We start from the raw sequence: 9312 nt of genomic DNA, 5'->3' as shown, positions 1-9312 counted from the left end.
GCAGGAAATTATCCTAGCCATTAACTAGAAGAGACAGAATGCAGAACATGAATAACTAGAAGAGCTGCTTCTGTACTGCTTTTTAATACTGTTTATCTCCAAGCTTTGTTTGTTTGCTTTCATACTTTACCTCTAAAATGATAAACAGGTGGGATTCTGTGGACTATTTTTCTTTTTCAAGTGAACAAGATAAGCCTTGCAAGATGTGACCTGCGATTAAGCAGACCACAGCATGACAGGTTGAGCCAGGTGGGGTTTTGGAAGAGGTCAGGTACAGATGAAGGGCTGGCCAACATTTCGGCCATCCGAATGCGGAAGAGATGCAGGTCTGGAAATTCTGCATGGATTTGTATCTGGCGTTCACTGAGCAGAGCCGAAGCTGGGCCGCCTGGCTCAAGGGGGAAAAGAGGGGTGTGATTCCATTAACAGCTGTGTGGCAGGCAGCAATTCAACAGGCAATGTTCCTTTTCAGCAGGAGAGTACACGGGGGGATGGGGCATTTTCCCTACTATTAATTCCCCCGCCCCTAGTAGTACTTCTCAAAGGAATGATGAACTGAAGCTGATTGCTGTAGGGAAGAACTCAGGCGTCCTAATTTCTTTGGCATTTCTGAAATGAAGGCAGAGGAGAGGAAAAAAATATCTCGCAAGCCTACATGGGATGCAAGGAGCCAAAGCTGACCCTTTGCAGCTTCAAAGCAACTTTTCCATCAGGGCTGGGAATGGATGGGTTGCTGCCCCCCCCAAAAAACCCCTGCTCCTGTTGCCATGGCAACCCTGCTGGTGCCCAGCCGAGGTGAATGGGGTAGGTGGGTGTATTCAGTTTTTTTTTTTCATTTTGCCAGTCTCACCTGGAGGCTAAGCACCCCTAATAGTGTGGAAATAAGCAGCCCCCCCCCCGGAATGAGGGGAAAGGATCCAGCTTTGGATCCCAGCTGTGCAGCTGACCTCTTGGCAGAGTTTTTGCTTTTTTTCGGCCACGGCTGCCTAGCAAAGGGATTCTGGGAGTTGTAGTCCGACAGGGAATATATTCCTAAAACCTGGAAAAATGAGCCCGATGGGAGCAGGATCTGAGTGAAATCTTGGGGGTAGTGTTGTCAGGAGGGTGCATCACTTCCCCCAACGAACATCTAGTTTAATGTATTCACGAAGGCTTTCACGGCCGGGATCCGATGGTTGTTGTGGGTTTTTCGGGCTCTTTGGCCATGTTCTGAAAGTTGTTCTTCCTGATGTTTTGCCAGTCTCTGTGGCCGGCATCTTCAGAGGACTGGAGTCGGAACTCTGTCCATGCTCTGTTGCTGTTTGTTGGACAGTTGAGTATTTATAGCTGAGGGAACAGCTTTTGTCTTTTTCCTGGAAAAAAAAACACTTATATTTATAGGTATTTATTAAGAACTTAAAAGAACTGCCAACAAAACTTATTTATTGAAGTGTATTAAATTTAATCAGAATCACAGATGTTCTTTATTCAATGCATACAGTCAAATCATTAAAATGTGTTAAGATAGACAATTAAAAAAGAGAACAGAGCTCTTGAACTAGTTGGAAGGGAAAATTTCCAGCTTGCCTGAGAAGCTACTCATGGTGAAATTCCCTCTTCCAGGTGAGTATTAAAGGCACAGGAGCCCTGGCCTCCCTTCCACGTGGCAACCTTAAGTATATACATGCGTCCCAGGCGTTCTTTCCAGATGTTTTGACAGGCAAATGGTGTAAGGATTCAGACATGTAGAGACAGATCAAGTGAATATTTGACAGCCCTCCAGAACAGAACTGTGTGGCTTACTCACAGAGCACAAGACTTTATTTTATATGGACCAGAAATCCCAGAATCCTCAGGAAGCATGGCAGGGGATTCTGGGACTTGTAGTTAAAATGCCGTTTCTTAAGCTCTGTACACTTTCCTGTTGATCAAGCTGTAAGCTGGGCCAAATATTGTGCAAAGCTCACTCAGACTGGGGACAAATCCAGCTCAGTGGAGAGTGGTATGCATACTGTCACGCAGTCAATCCACTACTGGTTTTAGTCCAAACTTTACATGTGCAATTCCAAACCCTGTTCCCCAAAGGAGCTTCCGTATCTTGGATGTCACCTTTGGAGGCTGGAATAAACTACCTTACTGACATCAGAGCTTCCAGTCTCTGCTGGCAGAATGGCCGGTACAAAAACGAAGAGAACATTTTGGAAAGGTAAGTGGGAGATGAGGCAGCGTCAGGATCGAAAGACTCAAGGTCTCCTCTGAAGGTTGTACCGCTGGAGGAACCAATATGGAAGACGCCGGTCTCAGACTTCAAGGACTTTAACTTAAAACCAGGCTTTGCTGATGGATGAAGCTAATTAACTTCCAAGAACGGGCCTCTGTTCAACTCCTTCTCTCTTAGTTTCATTTTGGGCACCGGAGAAAACTCATAAAGCCAGTTGCTAGCCAGAGGGCCTTGTGGAGGTGGGGGAGCTTCTCCCTTCTTGGAGTAATTGTGCTTAATGACCTGTAAGGAGTTTGGGGGGGGGGAGGAGGAAAACAACCAACTTCAGACTCTGTCAGGCACTTGGAAAAGAAAAGCCACTGGGAGCTACAGTGTTCAGGGCTGCGTCTCTGATTGTCTCCCATCACCCGGAAAAAGAGGCAAAGAACCGCACCACACAAGCTTTGTCTAATGGCAAATCAGGGAAGCACAGCCTGCTTGTTCACCAAGAAAGGGTGGCTGCAGAGGTGGGAGTGCCGTAGGGGCAAAAACCCTCATGTCTCAAACTGCCCAGCAGGCTGCCTCGCATTCTCCTTGCGGGGAGTGCCTCCCTTAGCTTCCATTTTGCTCTCTTAAGACCTGCTTCGGCACGATGAGGTGTGCTACTTCCTGATGACACTATCAGGTTGGAGGCACGTCAGGGTCAGTCAAGATCCTCTCTCTCGAGCGCACAGAGAACGAGGACAAACTTTGGGACCGGCATCGCTGACTGGTCAGGAGCAAATATAGGAAGGGAGCCAGCACACTTTTGTCCCAAATAAAGCTTCTGGTCTGTCATGAGGCTCTTTCTCCTACAAGAGACACAACGGGGCTGGTCAAGCTTTGAGCTGACAGATGCAGGATTGGCAATGCCGCGTCTGAGCCCCCAAGCACCTGGGCACCATTGCAGTATGTTCAAACCAGGGGCCACCCTGGCAGGAATCAGAGAGCTTCTACCTATCCTGTTACTTACTGTATTTTTCCGTGTGTATAAGACCCCCCCCAATGTATAAGATGACCTCCAATGTTGACCCTTGCCGGAGGCGTAGGCGAAGGAGCAGCCGTGCTCGGCTGCCTCTCGCGTCTGCCCATTGACTGCTGCCGCCGCATGATCATCTCCTCCAGCGCCACTCGCAGACTCCCTTTGGGCAGGGGACAAGGTGGTGGCGTAAGCTGGAGGTGAGCCCCATCAGTGATGCTGGAGGAGGTGATTGGGTGGTGATGGCAGCAGTCAATGGGGAGCCACGAGAAGCAGCCGAGCGCCTCCTTCCATGTATAAGACGACCCTCAGTTTTTCCTCTAATGACTTTAGGAAAAAGTGTCATTTTATACACGGAAAAATATGGTATGTTCTTATGGGTATCCTGGAAGGGCTGCACATTTGGTAAACATTTGCAAGGACAGTCAGCGTGCTGTAATAGTGAGTTTTTGGACCATGACAATCTGCGTTCAGATCCCCAAACAGCCATGAAATTGATTGGGTGACCTCGGGCCAATTATACTCTTTCAGTGTGACCCACCTCATAGGGATGTTACGAAGATACAAGCCTAGAAGAGAGTTAGGTACAGCATCTTGAACTCATAGGAGGAAAGGCATGGGAGTTCGATTCCCCACTGTGCTTCCTTGAGCAGGGCTGGACTCAATGATCCACAGTGTCCCTTCCAGCTCTGCAGTTCTAAGGGGGGTTGGTTGGGTTCTCAAAGATGATCTTATCTTTAGATGCCATGAAATGGCTAAAATTTTGTTGCAGTTATATGGCCACCCCTTTGGAAAGCTGCCCAGGCAACGTTCTATCAAAACCAAAACTCCCGCAGTACTGTCCAGTCGGATTAATCAGGTGACGACCGCCACCCTGCGGGGTTGACTGCGCCGGCCGGCTTTCAGATTTCTAGGCTAAGAAAAGCAGACCCTCTATAAATAATGCAAAATGTACGCAACGTTGTGTATGCATTTCCCAAGAAAGCTCTAAGTAAAGTGCCTGTTTTTCCTTTCCATTGCAGAGGGATGCAGATAATGCTTTGCCTTCCAGGGACATGCCTGTTGTGAGATCTGAGAATTATCTGCTTGGATACCTGACTTCCCAGCAGGTACTTTGAGAATCCGACTTTTCTTTCTCTCTTTTTTTTTTAAGGTGAATCTTTTTTTCCCCCTTCGAGGTTTCAAAAACAAGCCAGCATGGCAAAGGCGGCTTAATCAGTTATACAGTACTGTATTATAAAATATGATAATTTGTGATCAAGGTATTTGAGGGAGTTCTTCCCCCTACATAATATATGCCTTCTCGGGGTGGTTGTGTGGGGCTTTTCAGCATCAAGACCCGTCCTTCGAGGTATTCTCACTTGTAGCACCCCAACCGTGGGGTGCCCCTCTCCTTGGAAATACTACTGACACCAAAGGTGGTCTAATTTCCTTTGAAACCTGGCTGTTCACTTAAGCAGGCGAGACTTAAGACTCTCTAAGATCTGCCGACACAGAGCAAGCTAGGGGAAAAAATGCCCTGGGCTCAGCACCTTCCTGTCTTCTGAGTTGTCTAAGGACCAAGCGATATCCTGATCCCCAGTCGCTAGAAGAGGGAAGTCCTTAAATGCAAGAAGTGTGTCCTTTGTCACAACAGGAGTTTTCCTCACCTCCTGGAGTTTGCAGAACAGCTTGCTTTGTGATTGGCTATCAGAGAGCACCACTTTTAGTTGCAAGTCTGTTTTCTGAAATATCAAGGTTCTACCACTGTGATATCTCTGGAGCACTGCATAACTTGGGCTTCAATGATAGGCCACCTAAAGCTCATGCCTGAAAATGGTAGAAACCCGTAATAAGGATGGGTAAGGCAAAGAGGACCCTTTAAAGGCACTGACCCTTTTCTCCTGACCGGCAGGGGAGCTTGGTAGAACGGGGGAGACCTTGACAGGAGCGACAGACCAACCTTTTTCCTGGGAGACCTGCCAGAGCCTTTGTCTCTGGAAGCACCAAGCTGGGATTGACAGCTCCCATTCGAAGCAAGTCCGGCCGAATGAATCCTTTACAGATCATTGTCAGAAGTGATTAAGCGGCACAGCGCTGATGAGGTCTGTTCATGGGAGCTGGAGGGACGCCGCAATGCGTGTCTGGCTTATTCTGACCCTCAGTTGGGGCGCGTGGTGTAGGAAGGGAGGGGGGGAAAGGGTAAGAGACAGGAGCCCCCCCCAACGTGCCATCAAAACAAGGATGCCACGTTCCCAAGCATGTGGCTCTGCCTTGATTACATAACGTGACTGTGCTGCCGGCATGCGTTACCCCCTTATGCAACGGCTGGGAAAGCTGCGTCATGCATGGACTCCCTGCTGACCTGCGGCTGCAGCTGTCCACCCAGGATGCCTGCGAAACGGCACGGCGCTTGGTTGGGAGAGGCTCTCGCTTTTCCGCCATGCCCAGGAGCAGCTGGTGCCCAGAGGTGTGGGAGGCACAGCCCTGGAGGCCGTGGCGGATGAAATGGGGGTATTCGGACACACATCCGGAAGCGAGCAGCCTCCATTGAAACCCTGCTCTATGCCCCATCCTCATTCATTCCCTTTCACAGCTGAGCTGAGGAGCAGAAAAAGACCCTCTTACCTCCAAATTGGAAATGCTTCTGCTTGTCGCTGGCCCCTTTCGTGCCTGGCTTCAAAGATACGAGGCGTTCAGCCGTACTTATTGCTTTGTTTTCTTCCCTTCGTCCTCTTATTCATAGCACAAAGCAACAGCATCACCCCGAGGTTAGAGACAGGCAGGTGGGCAGCAGGCTGGCTGGGGGAAGGTGGTCGTCACCATTGCCTGTACCCCCTTACCAGCCCCCAAAGTTTGATATCACACACACACACAAAGTCAGTTCAGCTGGAATCATCTGGTAAGCTCTGGCAAACTGAAGCCGTGTGAGAAATGCTGAGAGGTGCTTGTTATAAATTCTGATGTCCTGGTTCAATTCATTGGGGAATGTGATCTGTCATATGTGAGTCTGTGCTCAAACTTTGAGAAGGCTGGCTAATCACAAATCTTTCTGAAATAATCGGTTGAGTTGGCCACTCTCTGTTAAAACACAGAGCTGAGGGGAAACTGTTTTAAAAAAGACTCCAGGTTCAGAATCCTTCAGCCAGCATAGACAATGGCCATAGGAGTTGTAGGTTTTTTTTAAAGGGGGGGAATTGTTATGTAAAAAAGGAATCCCCTCTCTAGCTGGTTGGAAGTTCGCTTAATTAGAAATCCTAGTACCTTTAAAGCTATCTTCAATCTTAAAGTTGTTAGCCATACTAAGGGGGGGGGGGAGGAGAGGATTTTGGAAGTTGTCCATAGGGTGGCTGAAACTCAAAGCAGGAGAAACAAAAGAAAAATGATGGGTGCAGTACTATTGATATGACTCATATCTAGTCAACTGGGCCTTGGTCTTATACTTGTTTATGGATCTTCTGTATATCTTGAATTGCTGGATTTTATTTGTTTATTGTTGTTTAGTCCTGCCTGACTCTTCGTGACCCCATGGACCAGAGCATGCCAGGCCCTCCTGTCTTCCACTGCCTCCCGGAGTTGGGTCAAAGTCATGTTGGTCGCTTCGATGACACTGTCCAACCATCTCATCCTCTGTCGTTCTCTTCTCCTCTTGCCTTCACACTTTCCCAACATCAGGGTCTTTTCCAGGGAGTCTTCTCTTCTCATCAGATGGCCAAAGGATTGGAGCCTCAGCTTCAGGATCTGTCCCTCCAGTGAGTCTGTTTATAGGTTCCCCATTTACTATGCTATGCTAGTCTATTATGCCAATAAAGCTACGATGATATGACTCATCCTTAAGCAGCCCACGGTGCGTTTGGCATGTGACACAAACGCTCCCTTCCCCTTCTATTTCTACACTGTTAGATTTCCAGGATTAGCTCTGCTAAGGGCTACCGTCTGGTCAAAGCGAGGGCACCTGTTCCTTTCCGAGGGCACAAGAGAACAAGTACAGTATCTAAAGTGGGTATGATAATACCCAAAGCGGTGGATGCAAACCATTTGTGGACTCATTATAAATGTGAATTTGAGAATGCACCAATATTGGCAGCCACCCCAAAATCAGAGTTGTGAGAGACACTGTGGAAGAAAAGGCAGAAAGGCCTCTCACAAAGGCTTTGGAAAAGAAACCAAACTATGTTATTTCCCCCTCCTGCTTGCACCACATCCATTTGCACAACAAACCCACAACACAGCGAGTGTTATCAGAACATGTTACCCAAAACCACCTCTTGGGGTGAGGAATGCTATGTGCAAGATTGGGCAGAGATGTAGAAAAATGCAGCTCTCCCCAGCTGTTGGCACACTCTATATATTGAATTTTGCACAAGTGTAACTGATGAGTAACATCAGAAACAGAATATTTGGACAAAGAACCACATGAAGTTGGCTTTAAATCCTCCACTCAGCTTAATGTCTTTATTTTACATGCATGTTCCTTGTCCTCGTTCTGTTTCATCTGGAAATCTGGATCTTCATTTTCTTGCTTCTGCCTGAGTTACTCGATGGCTGGGTTATCACCACTGCTTAGAAAAAAAAAAGTCAACGATAGGACAACGGACAAAAATTCTGAATGCATGTAAGTAAAAGATACACTTTATGGCTGGGAAAGGCTGCACTTCTTATCTTTTGTGTATTTTAAAGCACTCAACATGTGTCTCACAATGGAGGTGAGCACTGAGCAATCAAAGAACAGATGCTACATGCATATGGAGTTGCTTCTGTAATCCCCATGAAGAAGGTGCAGTGGAAGAGGCGTCTGCTTCGTACTTCAGAGGGGCACAAGCTACATGGTTCAAATGCTATTTATCCTACAGTACTTTTGGCCGGATTTATTGTTTCCACAGTGAGCAGACAATCCTCAGAGTTTCAGTGTGGTCAGTGCCTCTGTTATTTGAAGCAGCAGAAAACAAGAGCTGGCACTCTCAGCAGATGTAAGAAGAGAGCCTAGCATCCTATTGCCAACAGACACCAGTCAGGCATCCAAGAGAAACCAGTAAAGAAGAAAAGTACAGAAGCCACCACTCTGCTTCACTGACTAATCTTGGGTGGCTCCTCAGCGCCTATTAAGGTTATAATGCAAGTGGCTGCAGCCGCTTAGAAGGGCAGTGTTATCTCCAAGCTATTTTTTTTTTTTTTGCTTTAAAGCTCTGCCTTTCAGAGCTTTTTTTCCCCTGTCCTAATGTGTACCTTCTCCCTTCCAGTCTGCCCCACTGAAAATCCATCCCAGCCTTTTCAAAAGTTGCATTTTGGAAGCAACTATATCAAAAGTGACGTGAATGTGTACATTCTTTGGCACAATATGTGTAATAATTGATCTACATATTCAACCGATACCTATTATTAGCCAGGAAAGAAAGACGTCTCGTGATGCCTCTAAGATGCATGGTTTTGTGGGTTATGATCCATTATCCTTCTGAAGAAGTCAGTTAGAATCAATCTAATACTCTTAAAATTACTCTTTTTCTTAAAATATTCTCTCTCTCTTTTTGTTATATTGCTTTAGGGATGTGTGGCTTCTCTTTCTGTCCTGCCCCTAACTTGGCAAACCCAAGACAGACGTTTAATTGCCTTACTGGCTACATGGGTGCTGCAGTATCCTTTAAGCTCAAACAATTCAACCCCTTCAGCAGCCCCCCCATGCTAAAGAACAAAGAAAAGGGGGTCCCCATGGTCCAGTGATGCTCACTGAAACCCCCCCCCCAAAAGCACAGCCATCAAGGGAATCACAGACACAAAAGCAAAGACACTCCATTTCAAAACTGGGTATGGCTTTTCAACCCCATCCGCTAGGTTTATTCAAACAAACATTTCTTTAATTTACAAAGCTGCGGTCATTCACACACAATCAGGATTTCCACAGTGTTCAAAGAACTTAAATACAATGTCGCACACCAACCCAAGTAAACCAAAGTTTTCTTTCCTTTTTTTTTAAAACAACAACAACACACATATAAAGTTGTTCACACATAGGTCCTACATTACCAGCTTCTGTGCAAAGAAAAATAAAAATAAAGGAGAGGTTTTGAAAACTGATGAACAATGGAAAAATGTCATTTTGAAAGCCTTGGGTTTAAGCCTTTCTCTTAGCATGTTTCTG

General features: G+C 46.7%; 1 long non-coding RNA gene across 2 annotated transcripts; it reads right to left on the bottom strand.

Moving 5' to 3' along the window:
• Positions 1-794: 794 nt before the first annotated feature.
• On the bottom strand, positions 795-6129 carry LOC144588687 (uncharacterized). 2 transcript variants are annotated; one of them, XR_013544345.1, is made up of 2 exons: positions 5805-6129; positions 795-1352 (listed from the first exon to the last, which is right to left on the bottom strand). It is a non-coding gene; the product is annotated as an uncharacterized LOC144588687 (long non-coding RNA). The 2 variants fall into 2 exon arrangements; XR_013544346.1 differs by lacking the exon at positions 795-1352 and adding an exon at positions 1409-2482 and having other exon boundaries at positions 5805-6100.
• Positions 6130-9312: the final 3183 nt, after the last annotated feature.

Source organism: Pogona vitticeps, chromosome 4 (genome assembly GCF_051106095.1).
Source record: "Pogona vitticeps strain Pit_001003342236 chromosome 4, PviZW2.1, whole genome shotgun sequence".
Lineage (NCBI taxonomy): Eukaryota > Metazoa > Chordata > Lepidosauria > Squamata > Agamidae > Pogona > Pogona vitticeps.
Note: the sequence above shows the minus strand (reverse complement) of the source record. Positions and strands in the feature narration are given on the sequence as shown.